The sequence below is a fragment of the Cornus florida genome, unplaced genomic scaffold, assembly GCF_030987335.1.
Source record: "Cornus florida cultivar Cherokee Brave unplaced genomic scaffold, ASM3098733v1 CherokeeBrave_3.0.0_Hap2_Chr01, whole genome shotgun sequence".
In the NCBI taxonomy this organism is placed as follows: domain Eukaryota; kingdom Viridiplantae; phylum Streptophyta; class Magnoliopsida; order Cornales; family Cornaceae; genus Cornus; species Cornus florida.
The window spans coordinates 90,629,652-90,637,615 of record NW_026775571.1 but is presented as its reverse complement, the minus strand read 5'-3'; positions in this window follow the sequence as shown (position 1 = coordinate 90,637,615).

The following is a 7,964-nucleotide window of genomic DNA, read 5'->3' as shown; positions in this document are numbered from 1 at the left end:
GATAGCCGAGCTTTGACTCAACAAAAATTGATCAAGTTTTTTAGAAAGAGTCTTAACTTTAGCTACAATTTCCTTTGATTCTTCAATTTGACACACTTTTACATTTTTCTCCTTTTTATTAGAATCATGATCAAACCGAGAAGTGTGATATTTGTGCAAAGAGTTTTCACTCATTTTCTCAAAAAGGTGCCAAATATCATCTTCATGTTTTCCAAAATATAAGCCTCCACATGATGTATCAACTATGTCCTTATGCATGTTGGATAGGCTTTCATAGAAATATTAGACGACTTGCTATTTTGGAATACCATGATATGGACATTTTCTTAGCAAATCGTTCAATCTCTCCCAAGCCTAATGCAATAACTCCCCTTCCCTTTAAGAAAATTCTCTAATCGAAGTTCACATTACATTGGTCAAGCTTACGGGGTAATTTTTTTTAAAAAACTCATTTGCATTTGCATCCAAGATGTTATTGAATTTGCCCCCAAAGTGTTGAACCAATGCTTTGCTTTATTTTTTAGTGTGAAAGGGAAGAGAAATAGTCTAAGAACTTCTTCGGGGACATTCATGTACTTCACGGTGGAGCATATTTCTAGAAATTCATTGAGATGTTTATACGGCTCCTCACCATCTAAGCCATAAAATAGTGGACACATTTGAATGGTCTCGGGCTTAATTTCATATTGATTGGCCTCAAAATTAGGAAGCATGATGCAAGTTGGTGCATGGTTCATGATCATCGGAGGAATTGAAGCTTGAACTCCATGAGGAAATTGATTGAAAGGAGGATGTTTTATGAAGTTTGGGTCTAAATAACCAAGATAACCCTCTAGATTCTCCATTGGTTATGATGGGGTTGGTTAAGACCGCATGAAATTCAAGTAACACGATAATGAAATCAACTAAGCAAACATTTCACCTCCGCAACAAATCAATCAACAAACCTTCACATAAAATGATCCCATACTCCCATGCTATCAACAATATGCAAAGAAAAGTAAATTGCCTCCATGTAGGCTCACGATTTATCTAAGAATTGAAATACAAGCTTCCACGCGAGCCGACGATTTAACTAGAGATTAAGTTAAGAAAGAGCTCACAAAGGGTCCTTTAGCACTTTAATTCAATTTTCAATTTTAGCCTTGCAAATTTTTTAGATTTTAGCTTTTTCCTTGCTTTTGCTTTGCTCCTTGCTTGAAATGCTCCTTTGCTTATCTTCTTTTCAATGCACCTAGTCAAACAAGAACCAACACAATAAGTAACCAAAATGAAAATGAAAACAATGTAAAGTCACGATCAAAAGAGTACTAATTCCTAATTGATTCCACAAATTGTGTCTCTATCTACTCTCAATTCTATGCCCTCAAAAATGGCTCATATTCCTTATATAGGTAGGTTAAATATCACCCCCAAATGAGCTGGGCTCATACACCAATATTTCTTTCAATGATTGGATATGAGACAACTTTTAATGAGCTAGAATTTGGATTTTCTCGGGATTTGGAAAGTTCAATAGATCGAACTTGTGGTGAGATCGATTGAACATGGCTGAGATCTATCGAATTTAAACTGGATCGATCCTCTATGGCGGCGCCTTTTTGGATAAAAACAAATCTGAGATATTTTGAAGATATTTTTGGGAAAGAGATAAATGTGGTAGGTAGGGTGGTACAAGTGGATAAGATGCAATCTTTCCGATCGATCGGAATAAAGTTGGATCGATCGAACTTTGTGGGATTTTTGGATAGGGACAAAAGAGCTTGGATCCAAGTTGGAATGCTGAGATCAATGAACTTTTGATCGATCAAATATTTTCTAAGATCAATCGAACTTGCTGAATTTCCACCACTTGCTTCCTTTTGCTCCTTTCTTTGATTCATCTTAAGATTGCTTCAATTATGCTCTTATTTAGCTGAGTTAGCTTATTTTGGGGATAAGTACCTGAAAATGGAAATAATACAAAATCAATCTAAAGTGGGAAAATAAGATAGATAAAGGTTCTAGAACACCTAAGCTTAAGGGGTTTGGCGCACTTTTCAGTGCTCATCAATGATATTCTCACTGCATGACCAAAACAACCCATAAACAAAATGAGCAGCTTTCATTAATACTTTCCAAAGAAACTAATTATATCAGGGTCAGTGGAGTATAATTGTTTTCCTGGATTCCAATTAATGAAAAATTTTGTAATAAAAAAATATGAATTCTTTTATTATCATACATTTTCCCAACAAATAAACAGGGTGAAAGTGAAAGTGAAATTATTACTTGACAATTTGTAGCATATTTGTTTAGGTTTTAACTTTACTAAGTACTAGATCTAGTCATTCAATGCATGTTTCTTTATCTATTTTGCTATGGCTTTTAACCAGCTTGTACACAAGAAAAGGTCAACAAGTCATGGAAACAACGAAAATTGAACAAGTAGGTAGTAGGACTAACGAACCTGAAAAATTTAAGAACACAATAATTTTTTACTCCTGCTTCTTTAGCTTAGAAAATCCTGTTACAAGAAAGAAAATTTGACTTAAAGATGAGTAAGAAACCATGAAAATAATACCAAGCACCATAATACTAAAAAAGCACACCAATTTGCAAAACCATGAAGTAATGAATACTCTAACGTGAAGGTAACAAAAATAATCAATTTGAAAAGTTTGTCACGTGAAAGTAATACCAAGCACCATAACACTACAAAAATCATGGTAGATGCTAAAAATATCATGCAATGTTTGGCACAGCTTCCACATAAAAAATTCCTTCACTATAGAAGTTTTTACAAGAAAAAAATTCAAATATATATATATATATATATTGTGTGTGTGTTTACTAAATTCATATCTTAATTTTATTTATTTATTTTTTAACAAATCCATAAAAGTGAACTTAGACGGGGAGAAATTGTAGCCTTTATAGTAGTCATCTTGGACATCAGTACATGTATACTTTTGTTGATCGAGTACAAATTTCTAGCTGAATTCCCTGGACTCATCTGTGGGAGTGGGTTCCAGATAACTATATAGATTCACTGGTGTTAATACAATCAATTAATGTTACCTATGTTCTTATTGATTTGCCTAACCAAGTCATCTCAATATTAAATGTTTACAATGACCTCGTCTGGAGAATTTACTTAAGAAAACATTGTCCATTACATTATGAGAAAAATTACTTGTTTTATCCAGAAATCCAATTTGAGCTAGCCGTCTCCATCAAACGTAGCACCAATGGATTTCTACTACCACAATTTCGACACAAGGATAAAATAAATAAATAAATAAATAAGGAAAAAGAATAAGAATGAAAAAAAGAGGGATAGATGAACAATATTTTGTGTGTATATTTATATATATAAGAAGCAAAAAAAAAGAAAAAGGGAAGAAGAAGAGAGACATACATGAGGGCTCAAAAAACCTAAGTGATTTCCTAAGCGATTCAGACACAGACGACAAGCTCTTTATAGATCTGTAATTTATCCCTTTGATTGTTAGTCCTTTTACAATTTTGAAGCCCTAAAACATGTATTTGCATAAATAAAAAAAAAATAATTACCGAAAGATCAAAAAATTGAAAGGAAATAACATATAGCGAGATTAAAGAGGTTAAACCAAAGAGGGTTTTTTGAATATCGAAGAAACCCTAAAACTTATAAGGGGGAAAAAAAATGTTATACCTGATGATTAGTGATTCAGTGAAGATGAGCTACTGATTTTTTAATGACCACCGTTGATTAACAGGAGCAAATGGAATGTTTGAGGGCGGTATGGTGGAAGAGAACGGCTTAGAACATTTGAGAACAAAAGAGTCTAGATGAAGTGTAATGGTAGCTAGGTTTATCAAATTTTGATGATTAAAATGACGTAGTCTAATATCCCTTCGCTATTTTAAAAAATTAAAATTCTTTATTTATTGTATTTTTACAAGTACAAGTGGGCCAAATAGGGCACAAGCAAAAAAAATTAGGCGCTAAAGTTGTTTTTGGGATTTGGGGATGGTATTTTTTTGTACCGCGCCAAAAAATAAGGTCTTTAAGTACAGTTTTTAGGACTGTCTCCAAAGAATTGTGACTAATAACCTAATTTCTTATAGTGGAGGGCGACGATCACGGGTAGGATAACAGGATATATGCTCAGGAATGGTAGAAGCCACAGGAGAATGAGAGTTACCTGAACCTGGTTCTGAAGATGATTCTAGCAAGGGAGGTTGAGTGCGATGGCGACGAGAGTAGACCTGCAAAAGTGGAGAGGAACTGGGCATGGATGGAGAAGGAGATTCTAGATAGTGTGATTTTTAAAGAGAGGAACATGACGGGCAATATGAGAGATCTCCTTTTGCAAACCACAAGAGAGAGAATCTTATACCACAGAATTAGTACTATAAAAAGGAATAATTTTATGAATGTCATATCAAGAGAATGATGCATATGTTTGGCCATTGGATCATAACAAAGATAACCCTTTGACATAGCAGAATACTCCAAGAAAATACACCTAATAGATTTATCATCAAGTTTATGACGAGAAGGACTACGGTTACGAACGAAACAAGTACAGTCGAAAACACGAGGCAGAAGGTAAAACGATGTATAATCAGGCTGGAGAATCTAAAATGGGGCCTTACCACCCAAAACTCAACTAGGAGTATGATTAATCAGAAAAACAGCTATAAGAACAGCCATATGCCAATAGAATTTAGGCACATGCATACCACTCAGAAGATATTGGACCACAGACATAAGATGATGGTTTTTTCGTTCAGCCACGCCATTTTGCTCAGGAGTGTAGGGCAAGTGAGATGATATAAAATCCCCTTTTTATTAAGTTCAGTCTGGAACTCATTCAAAACATATTCACGTCCATTATCAGAACGAATATTACAAACAACAGTGTTATACTGGGTTTTGATCATTTGAAGAAACTGGGTAAATAAAATAAGCACATCATATATTTTTTTTTCAATAAATAAACCCAAGTACAATGAGAATAATCATCAATAAATGTCACATAATATCGATGCCTAAATAAAGCAGTAACTGGGGAAGGGCCCCAAACATCAGAATAAATAAGATCAAACATACTAGGAGCACAACTCATATGAGAAATATAGCTAATTCTAGTATATTTAGAAAGCTCATAAACTTCACATTGAAACTTATGGTCCTTACATGCTTTATTTAACGAAGGAAACAATAAATATATATACTGAAAATTTACATGCCCCAAACGTGCATGGCCTAAACTAAAAGTGTGAAAAGAAACATCATAAGCACTAGAAGGAGGTATGAAAAAAGCTTGGAAACTTGTTCCTGGTGGCTTTCCAAAGCAGTAAAGCCCATCACGCTCATAACTTCTGCCAAAAATCCTCTTCGAACGAAGGTCCTACTACATAAAGGTTAAAGAAAAATTTAGGTACATAAAGGACAGATGAAAGAGTAATCTCAGAAGACAGACACACATCACCCTTACTGTGAATGTAAGATGTAAAGCCATCCGCAAGATACACATAGACATGCATCAATAACACAAGAAATAGAGACAAACACATGAACATCTATTCTAGCATACATAGACATATGGAAAGAATGAAATGATCAATTGGAAGCATTAAACCACATAAATCATTGAATAAACAAGATGTATATATATAAAAGTTCCAAAACATGTATTATAACACTAATCCCTCAATAATACACAAAATCAAGATGTAGAAAACATATTTGGGGCTAACTCTAGCCCCAAGAGGATGTCTAGCCACTCATGGTAGTGCTTCTCCAACCCTCAAGGGCTAACTCCATGGTAAAGATTTGCTCTTTGTTTGATGAAGGGTCTCCAATGGTGTCTCTAGCCTCCTCCTCCTCTAAGTTTGCTTTCCAAGAGTTCTACAAGGTATGATATGATATCATGTGATATATGTAAAAAGTAATCCTTATCCTTATATAGGTAGGTCAAATGACACACAACATAAGCTGGGGTGGTACAACAAATATTCCCCAATGATTGGATAAAGGACAACTTTTTGTGAGCTGAAAATTTAACTTTTTCGCACTGGAGGAAGTTCGATTGATCGAACCTTGAACTTGGATCGATCGAACATGGCTGAGATCTATCAAACTTAGGCTGGATCGATCCTTAATGGCGGTGTTTTTTGGATAAAAACAAATCTGAGATATTTTGAAGATATTTTTGGGAAAAGGACAAAAGTGGTTGGTAGGGTGGTACAACTAGATAAGATCAATCATTTGGATAAGGACAAGGTAGTTCGATCGATCGAAGAATGATGTTGGATCGATCGAACTTTTAAGATCTCTGAAAATGTTATCATGGCTCTAATCCATCTTGAAGTGCTGAGATCGATCATGTTGGATCGATCGAACTTTGATCTGAGATCGATCGAAGATGTTGATTTTCACCTTTTTCTTCCTTTTGCTTCCACTTGGCTCCTTTCTTTAATTCATCCCAGAATTGCTTCATTTCTGCTCTTATTTGGCTGAGTTAGCTTATTTTCTGGATAAGTGCCTGGAAATGGAAATAATACGAAATCAATTTAAGATGGTAAAGTAAGATAGATAAAGGTACTAGAATGCCTAAGCTTAAGAGGTTTAAATACGCACTTTTAGGCGCTCATCACAACCCCAAACTTAAATATTGCGAGTCCCTAGGAATGAACTAGAATATAAGGGAATGAAATGAATAACTAAACAACTATGAACTAGAAAACAATAAATGGATAACGCCATCTTTGTAAGGAGCACGATTGCACTTAGCACATGCAACAAGCCTTTTAAACCCCTAGGTTAGCCCTAGTGGACGAGTGAAGTCTCGTGAGGGTTTCCAAAAATGATACCCACAAACATTAAGCTCATTCTCACAAACAAGACACCAATATTGCAAACAAGCATTAGGAGAAAACTACTTCAAGTATGTAATTTTTCAAACATTTCTAAGCAATCTCCCAAAATCTCAACATCAAGCAAGCAAGTATGGTCCTCTACACATCTAGAAAATGATCATGTAAATCAAAATAACTTTAGAATCCTTTTGAGTGGACCGGGATCAAATATGTTGTTATCTAAGCCAACTAACGAATTAATCACATCCTTACCCTCAAACTAGCACACAAATCTAGTACTGATCATCAAGACAAAAAGTGGACCTTTTATTAAAGCTTCATTCATCTAGGTATGCTTATTCTTTTCACTCAATTTTTTTTTTTTTTTTTTTTTTAAGGATTAAAGATGGAAGCATGGTGCAATGTGTTGATCTATTAAGCTTTCTAGCGATTCATGAGGTCGAGCGTTAGGTCACTGACTCCCAAACTAGACGGCTTTAGGGCATTAGGATTTCAAACACCCCTACGGACTTACAAGCTCAAATCAACTAGGTTACAAATCAAGACAACCTTCATCTAATCATTTCTCACTTCTTCCCATTTGGGAGAAGTCCTCACTTTTTTTTTTTTTTTTTTTGTAAGCAAGTTCAATTATTAACCTAGAGTTTGGGCCCTCCACCTTTCGGTGCGAGAAGTTCAGTGCTTGATGATACTAGAATTCCGGCTACTTAGTGAAAAGGGGTTGTTATCCACCTTTATCAAGAATGAAAGCTTTTAATGCACTACTAGCTCAATTGGGATATAACCAATTCAATAATTAACAAAGCATGTACCCCACAAATGAATGCTAGTGTGCGCCTGTGCTAGTGTAGAATACTAGAGTGAATCTCAAAACAATCACAAAATCAAGATGATGTGGACCACAAGTGCAAGCAAGATATCAATTTTTCGAAAAATTTACTCCTAAATGGCATCCATAAGGCATACAAGGAGTATTAGACTCTCAAGTCAAGCAATTTTTAAATTTTAAGCAATATAGTCCTCAAAAGATCAAAATCATAGCTAGATATGGGCCAATCATAAAAAATTTCTCAAATACACAAGTCATGCTCAAATTTTGAATTTAAAAGCAA